Here is a 10,000-nt window from a genome sequence, read left to right as displayed (position 1 = left end):
ATAGTGTGCATTTTTTCCATATAAGGACATTGTAATCTATTAGCATACAAAATTTATCATAAAATATAACTTATAGTTTATTCAAATTAATTTGCTTGCATTTTAACACAGAATAAATGTTATTAATTTGATAAAGTGCTGATAGATTTATATGAATACAGTGCGTTAATTTTTCGGAATTATATAATGGCATAATTATCATTGATTTTTGTGTTTATTATATGCACTTGTATGATTAACAATGCGAAAGATTCAGGATACCTTCGGGACCCGTCTTGAAACACGGACCAAGGAGTCTAACATATGTGCAAGTTATTGGGATATAAACCTAATAGCGTAATTAACTTGACTAATAATGGGATTAGTTTTTTAACTATTTATAGCTAATTAACACAATCCCGGGGCGTTCTATATAGTTATGTATAATGATATTTATATTATTTATGCCTCTAACTGGAACGTACCTTGAGCATATATGCTGTGACCCGAAAGATGGTGAACTATACTTGATCAGGTTGAAGTCAGGGGAAACCCTGATGGAAGACCGAAACAGTTCTGACGTGCAAATCGATTGTCAGAATTGAGTATAGGGGCGAAAGACCAATCGAACCATCTAGTAGCTGGTTCCTTCCGAAGTTTCCCTCAGGATAGCTGGTGCATTTTAATGTTATATAAAATAATCTTATCTGGTAAAGCGAATGATTAGAGGCCTTAGGGTCGAAACGATCTTAACCTATTCTCAAACTTTAAATGGGTAAGAACCTTAACTTTCTTGATATGAAGTTCAAGGTTATGATATAATGTGCCCAGTGGGCCACTTTTGGTAAGCAGAACTGGCGCTGTGGGATGAACCAAACGTAATGTTACGGTGCCCAAATTAACAACTCATGCAGATACCATGAAAGGCGTTGGTTGCTTAAAACAGCAGGACGGTGATCATGGAAGTCGAAATCCGCTAAGGAGTGTGTAACAACTCACCTGCCGAAGCAACTAGCCCTTAAAATGGATGGCGCTTAAGTTGTATACCTATACATTACCGCTAAAGTAGATGATTTATATTACTTGTGATATAAATTTTGAAACTTTAGTGAGTAGGAAGGTACAATGGTATGCGTAGAAGTGTTTGGCGTAAGCCTGCATGGAGCTGCCATTGGTACAGATCTTGGTGGTAGTAGCAAATAATCGAATGAGACCTTGGAGGACTGAAGTGGAGAAGGGTTTCGTGTGAACAGTGGTTGATCACGAGTTAGTCGGTCCTAAGTTCAAGGCGAAAGCCGAAAATTTTCAAGTAAAACACAAATGCCATACAAATATAATTATATTATATAAATCAAGCTAATTAATATACTTGAATAATTTTGAACGAAAGGGAATACGGTTCCAATTCCGTAACCTGTTGAGTATCCGTTTGTTATTAAATATGGGCCTCGTGCTCATCCTGGCAACAGGAACGACCATAAAGAAGCCGTCGAGAGATATCGGAAGAGTTTTCTTTTCTGTTTTATAGCCGTACTACCATGGAAGTCTTTCGCAGAGAGATATGGTAGATGGGCTAGAAGAGCATGACATATACTGTTGTGTCGATATTTTCTCCTCGGACCTTGAAAATTTATGGTGGGGACACGCAAACTTCTCAACAGGCCGTACCAATATCCGCAGCTGGTCTCCAAGGTGAAGAGTCTCTAGTCGATAGAATAATGTAGGTAAGGGAAGTCGGCAAATTAGATCCGTAACTTCGGGATAAGGATTGGCTCTGAAGATTGAGATAGTCGGGCTTGATTGGGAAACAATAACATGGTTTATGTGCTCGTTCTGGGTAAATAGAGTGTCTGGCATTTATGTTGGTCACTTGTTCCCCGGATAGTTTAGTTACGTAGCCAATTGTGGAACTTTCTTGCTAAAATTTTTAAGAATACTAATTGGGTTAAACCAATTAGTTCTTATTAATTATAACGATTATCAATTAACAATCAATTCAGAACTGGCACGGACTTGGGGAATCCGACTGTCTAATTAAAACAAAGCATTGTGATGGCCCTAGCGGGTGTTGACACAATGTGATTTCTGCCCAGTGCTCTGAATGTCAAAGTGAAGAAATTCAAGTAAGCGCGGGTCAACGGCGGGAGTAACTATGACTCTCTTAAGGTAGCCAAATGCCTCGTCATCTAATTAGTGACGCGCATGAATGGATTAACGAGATTCCTACTGTCCCTATCTACTATCTAGCGAAACCACAGCCAAGGGAACGGGCTTGGAATAATTAGCGGGGAAAGAAGACCCTTTTGAGCTTGACTCTAATCTGGCAGTGTAAGGAGACATAAGAGGTGTAGAATAAGTGGGAGATATTAGACTTCGGTTTGGTATCGCCAATGAAATACCACTACTCTTATTGTTTCCTTACTTACTTGATTAAATGGAACGTGTATCATTTCCTAGCCATTATACGGATATATTTATTATATCTTATGGTATTGGGTTTTGATGCAAGCTTCTTGATCAAAGTATCACGAGTTTGTTATATAATCGCAAACAAATTCTTTAATAAAACGGTGCATTTATGTATTTTTGATTTGAAAATTTGGTATAACTCCAATTACTCAGGTATGATCCAATTCAAGGACATTGCCAGGTAGGGAGTTTGACTGGGGCGGTACATCTCTCAAATAATAACGGAGGTGTCCCAAGGCCAGCTCAGTGCGGACAGAAACCACACATAGAGCAAAAGGGCAAATGCTGACTTGATCTCGGTGTTCAGTACACACAGGGACAGCAAAAGCTCGGCCTATCGATCCTTTTGGTTTAAAGAGTTTTTAACAAGAGGTGTCAGAAAAGTTACCATAGGGATAACTGGCTTGTGGCGGCCAAGCGTTCATAGCGACGTCGCTTTTTGATCCTTCGATGTCGGCTCTTCCTATCATTGTGAAGCAAAATTCACCAAGCGTTGGATTGTTCACCCATGCAAGGGAACGTGAGCTGGGTTTAGACCGTCGTGAGACAGGTTAGTTTTACCCTACTAATGACAAAACGTTGTTGCGACAGCATTCCTGCGTAGTACGAGAGGAACCGCAGGTACGGACCAATGGCACAATACTTGTTCGAGCGAACAGTGGTATGACGCTACGTCCGTTGGATTATGCCTGAACGCCTCTAAGGTCGTATCCGTGCTGGACTGCAATGATAAATAAGGGGCAATTTGCATTGTATGGCTTCTAAACCATTTAAAGTTTATAATTTACTTTATAAACGACAATGGATGTGATGCCAATGTAATTTGTAACATAGTAAATTGGGAGGATCTTTGATCACCTGATGCCGCGCTAGTTACATATAAAAGCATTATTTAATACAATGACAAAGCCTAGAATCAATTGTAAACGACTTTTGTAACAGGCAAGGTGTTGTAAGTGGTTGAGCAGCTGCCATACTGCGATCCACTGAAGCTTATCCTTTGCTTGATGATTCGATAATAAAGATGTTGCAAGCGGGCATAATCATTATGCTTGCTTGCAGCATCGCACGCCACTTTGTTTGTGGTGTGTAAGGTAGGGAAGAAGAAATATAAAAGACCTAAATTGGAAACATCAATATATAAGTAAATATTGAACAAACAAAATGTATCGTCATCTTATTAGTGACGCGATGATAAAGTGGCAAACATATTCCATGTATAAATATTCCTATGGTATTAAAATTCAAGTAAAGAGGACATATATAAAAGTTTGTATATATGGTTCATTCAATGGTAGCAGCGGTTGGTTGGTTGGTGTCTGCTCCTCTTATTGTTCAAAACTTATGTTATGGTAGCAAGTCTATATCGTCATATTATTAGTGACGCGAAAAAGTAGTGGCAAAACATATTCCATGTATAAATAAATATTCCTATGGTATTGAAATTCAAGTAAAGAGGCCATTCAAGTAAAGAGGACTTATATAAATATAAGTATATATAATGGTAGCAGCGCGGTTGGTTGGTTGGTGTGTCTGCTCCTCTTATTGTTCAAAACTTATGTTATGGTAGCAAGACTGTATCGTCATATTATTAGTGACGCGAAAAAGTAGTGGCAAAACATATTCCATGTATAAATATTCCTATGGTATTGAAATTCAACTAAAGAGGACATATAAAATTACTATCAATGGTAGCAGTGGTTGGTTGGTTGGTGGTTGGTTGGCGGCTGCTCCTATTATTGTTCAAGACTTATGTTATGGTAGCAAGTCTGTATCGTCATATTAATTATTAGTGACGCGAAAAAGTAGTGGAAATCATATTCCATGTATAAATAGATTCCTATGGTAATGAAATTTTCAAGTAAAGAGAGGACCATTCAAGTAAGAGGACATATAAAAAGTAAGTATATGTTCCTCCAATGGTAGCAGTGGTTGGTTGGTTGGCGGCTGATCCTCTTATTGTTCAAAACTTATTTTATCAATATGAGTTTGGCAATACAATAAAGAAGACCAATCTAATCCATATAAAACTAAATGTATTATATGGATATGCTTAGGAAACCCATATATTCATAAAAAAAAATTATGTATAGAAAATTATACATATATCTTTTATATAAATGAATCGTATGGATATCGCCTTATGGTAGGTATAATAACTTTTTAAGGCATAATAATGTATAATATAGAAAATATACATTGAAATATAAATGCATTTTTATAGATATGGCGGCATATAAGTGCCATATACACAAGAATAAATAATAGAATTTACCAATATATAATTAAAATGAGATATATAAACCTAGTGAGGGGCTGCACTAGTATATGAATCGTATGGATATGGCTTATAGGTATAATACCTATAAGGCATAATAATGTATAATATAATAAATATAAATTAAGATATGAATGAATTATATAAATATGGCATAGAAATGCCATATACATACATAAGAATAAATGGTAGAATTTACCCATATATCACTGAAACACGATATATAAACCTAATGATAGCTGGCACTAGTACTGTAAACATGCACGCAATAGTGCGTGGGGTAAAAAACTACTATAGGGAGGTGGTCGTTGGCGGGCCCCTCCTCGTATTGGTCAAAACTTATGTTATGCATATGAATTTGTCAATACTATATAGAACGCCAAGCATATCCATATAAACTATGGATATGCATAGAAATCCATACAAAAGTAAAAAAAAATTATGTATAGAAAAATATACATATATTTATATAAGTGAATCGTATGGATATGGCTTATAGGTATAATACCTATAAGGCATAATAATGTATAACAAGTAAATATACATTGAAATGTGAATGCATTGTATGGATATGGCATATAAATGCCATATATATAGAAATAAATTGTATATCAATGATATAACAATTATAAACCTAGTGAGGGGCGGCACTAGTGAATGAATCGTATGGATATGGCTTATAGGTATAATACCTATAAGGCATAATAATGTATAATATAATAAATATACATTAAGATATGAATGGATTGTATAAATATGGCATAGAAATGCCATATACATAAGAATAAATGGTAGAATTTACCCATATATCACTGAAACACGATATATAAACCTAGTGATAGCTGGCACTAGTACTGTAAACAGGCACGCAATAGTGCGTGGGGTAAAAAACTACTATAGGGAGGTGGTCGTTGGCGGGCCCCTCCTCGTATTGGTCAAAACTTATGTTATGCATATGAATTTGTCAATACTATATAGAACGCCAAGCATATCCATATAAACTATGGATATGCATAGAAATCCATACAAAAGTAAAAAAAAATTATGTATAGAAAAATATACATATATTTATATAAGTGAATCGTATGGATATGGCTTATAGGTATAATACCTATAAGGCATAATAATGTATAACAAGTAAATATACATTGAAATGTGAATGCATTGTATGGATATGGCATATAAATGCCATATATATAGAAATAAATTGTATATCAATGATATAACAATTATAAACCTAGTGAGGGGCGGCACTAGTGAATGAATCGTATGGATATGGCTTATAGGTATAATACCTATAAGGCATAATAATGTATAATATAATAAATATACATTAAGATATGAATGGATTGTATAAATATGGCATAGAAATGCCATATACATAAGAATAAATGGTAGAATTTACCCATATATCACTGAAACACGATATATAAACCTAGTGATAGCTGGCACTAGTACTGTAAACAGGCACGCAATAGTGCGTGGGGTAAAAAACTACTATAGGGAGGTGGTCGTTGGCGGGCCCCTCCTCGTATTGGTCAAAACTTATGTTATGCATATGAATTTGTCAATACTATATAGAACGCCAAGCATATCCATATAAACTATGGATATGCATAGAAAACCATACAAAAGTAAAAAAAAATTATGTATAGAAAAATATACATATATTTATATAAGTGAATCGTATGGATATGGCTTATAGGTATAATACCTATAAGGCATAATAATGTATAACAAGTAAATATACATTGAAATGTGAATGCATTGTATGGATATGGCATATAAATGCCATATATATAGAAATAAATTGTATATCAATGATATAACAATTATAAACCTAGTGAGGGGCGGCACTAGTGAATGAATCGTATGGATATGGCTTATAGGTATAATACCTATAAGGCATAATAATGTATAATATAATAAATATACATTAAGATATGAATGGATTGTATAAATATGGCATAGAAATGCCATATACATAAGAATAAATGGTAGAATTTACCCATATATCACTGAAACACGATATATAAACCTAGTGATAGCTGGCACTAGTACTGTAAACAGGCACGCAATAGTGCGTGGGGTAAAAAACTACTATAGGGAGGTGGTCGTTGGCGGGCCCCTCCTCGTATTGGTCAAAACTTATGTTATGCATATGAATTTGTCAATACTATATAGAACGCCAAGCATATCCATATAAACTATGGATATGCATAGAAAACCATACAAAAGTAAAAAAAAATTATGTATAGAAAAATATACATATATTTATATAAGTGAATCGTATGGATATGGCTTATAGGTATAATACCTATAAGGCATAATAATGTATAACAAGTAAATATACATTGAAATGTGAATGCATTGTATGGATATGGCATATAAATGCCATATATATAGAAATAAATTGTATATCAATGATATAACAATTATAAACCTAGTGAGGGGCGGCACTAGTGAATGAATCGTATGGATATGGCTTATAGGTATAATACCTATAAGGCATAATAATGTATAATATAATAAATATACATTAAGATATGAATGGATTGTATAAATATGGCATAGAAATGCCATATACATAAGAATAAATGGTAGAATTTACCCATATATCACTGAAACACGATATATAAACCTAGTGATAGCTGGCACTAGTACTGTAAACAGGCACGCAATAGTGCGTGGGGTAAAAAACTACTATAGGGAGGTGGTCGTTGGCGGGCCCCTCCTCGTATTGGTCAAAACTTATGTTATGCATATGAATTTGTCAATACTATATAGAACGCCAAGCATATCCATATAAACTATGGATATGCATAGAAATCCATACAAAAATAAAAAAAAATTATGTATAGAAAAATATACATATATTTATATAAGTGAATCGTATGGATATGGCTTATAGGTATAATACCTATAAGGCATAATAATGTATAACAAGTAAATATACATTGAAATGTGAATGCATTGTATGGATATGGCATATAAATGCCATATATATAGAAATAAATTGTATATCAATGATATAACAATTATAAACCTAGTGAGGGGCGGCACTAGTGAATGAATCGTATGGATATGGCTTATAGGTATAATACCTATAAGGCATAATAATGTATAATATAATAAATATACATTAAGATATGAATGGATTGTATAAATATGGCATAGAAATGCCATATACATAAGAATAAATGGTAGAATTTACCCATATATCACTGAAACACGATATATAAACCTAGTGATAGCTGGCACTAGTACTGTAAACAGGCACGCAATAGTGCGTGGGGTAAAAAACTACTATAGGGAGGTGGTCGTTGGCGGGCCCCTCCTCGTATTGGTCAAAACTTATGTTATGCATATGAATTTGTCAATACTATATAGAACGCCAAGCATATCCATATAAACTATGGATATGCATAGAAAACCATACAAAAGTAAAAAAAAATTATGTATAGAAAAATATACATATATTTATATAAGTGAATCGTATGGATATGGCTTATAGGTATAATACCTATAAGGCATAATAATGTATAACAAGTAAATATACATTGAAATGTGAATGCATTGTATGGATATGGCATATAAATGCCATATATATAGAAATAAATTGTATATCAATGATATAACAATTATAAACCTAGTGAGGGGCGGCACTAGTGAATGAATCGTATGGATATGGCTTATAGGTATAATACCTATAAGGCATAATAATGTATAATATAATAAATATACATTAAGATATGAATGGATTGTATAAATATGGCATAGAAATGCCATATACATAAGAATAAATGGTAGAATTTACCCATATATCACTGAAACATGATATATAAACCTAGTGATAGCTGGCACTAGTACTGTAAACAGGCACGCAGTAGTGCGTGGGGTAAAAAACTACTATAGGGAGGTGGTCGTTGGCGGGCCCCTCCTCGTATTGGTCAAAACTTATGTTATGCGTAAACATATGATTTTGTCAATACTATAAAGAAAACTTGTTTTGTACATACAAAACTAAATGAATTATATGGATATTGAAAAATAAATGGCATTATATCCATATAATGAAAATATACTTGTATTCTCTTATTATAAGAGAGAATACCGTATAGTTGGTTGGCAAAGACAATTGAAAATACCCGAATTGCAGATGATGGGTTCAAAAACTACTATAGGGTGGTGTAGCAAATAATATGAAGATGATATATCCATATAATGGATATACACTAGTATTCTCTTATTATAATAGAGAATACCATATAAATGGTTGGCAAAGACAATTGAAAATACCCGAATTGAAGTTGACGGGTTCAAAAACTATTATAGGGTGATGTAGCAAATAAAATAATGAAGATATATCCATATAATGGAATTATATGTGTATTCTCTTATTATATGAGAGAGTACCAAACGGTTGATTGGCAAAGACAATTGAAAATACCCGAATTAAAGATATTGGGTCCAAAAACTACTATAGGATGGTCAATGGGCCGGCCATCTACTATTGACGTGACAAAATACTGTCTGTCGGTAGAGAAGATATTAATCCGTCAAATTTGTTTCTTTATTCATTTATGAATATGAGACTTGGCTCCACGGTTAATATTTTAAGCCCAAAGATAATAATGTTGAAACAAAGGCCAAGGTTTCTATTATACATAGAATAACAAATTGTTTCCGAACTTTATCGTTAATCCAAATAAATAATTACAATTGAGGCAGGCTAATAATGATATATATTTTGTATTGATAATCTTGATATATATGTATATTGGTCTGCCATTATCACATACTGAGTTATGTGATAATTCCCTGCGGGGATAAATTAAAAGAGGTGTCCCTATATTAAAAGAAAATAATATATATATATATTATTTTTTCTAACGTACATATCATATATGCGCTCGGTTTTATATTATATATTACCAAAGAGTCTTATATGAATATATACAGATAAATTTTAAATTTATCATCAAAATACAAATGATTTAATTCAATATTTTATATTGGTTAAACAAAAATTGTACATGTGTGGATACAATAATGACGTATGTCGAACAAAAAAGATATTTTAGAATGAAATATGCAAATATAAAGAAAATTATTACGTATTACGAAAAAAAATATTGTGTTTTTAACATCAATAATTAAAAAACTTGTTATTATTAGTGGCGGAACAAGTATATATTGTGAAAACAACAAACGTATACGAATGCTATATAAAAATGGCCGTATTCGATAGAAAACAATCTATAAAATTTATAT

At 33.3% G+C, this 10,000-nt stretch overlaps 1 non-coding gene across 1 annotated transcript in view; it reads left to right on the top strand.

Annotated features, from left to right (window-relative positions):
• Nucleotides 1–3,464, top strand: part of LOC119559114 — a 3,971-nt gene extending 507 nt beyond the window's left edge. The window contains exon 1 of the ribosomal RNA XR_005220673.1: nt 1–3,464. This exon is cut by the window's left edge and continues 507 nt beyond it. This is a non-coding gene — a ribosomal RNA (large subunit ribosomal RNA).
• Nucleotides 3,465–10,000: the final 6,536 nt, after the last annotated feature.

Source organism: Drosophila subpulchrella, unplaced genomic scaffold (genome assembly GCF_014743375.2).
Source record: "Drosophila subpulchrella strain 33 F10 #4 breed RU33 unplaced genomic scaffold, RU_Dsub_v1.1 Primary Assembly Seq173, whole genome shotgun sequence".
Classification (NCBI taxonomy): Eukaryota; Metazoa; Arthropoda; class Insecta; order Diptera; family Drosophilidae; genus Drosophila; species Drosophila subpulchrella.
Note: the sequence above shows the minus strand (reverse complement) of the source record. Positions and strands in the feature narration are given on the sequence as shown.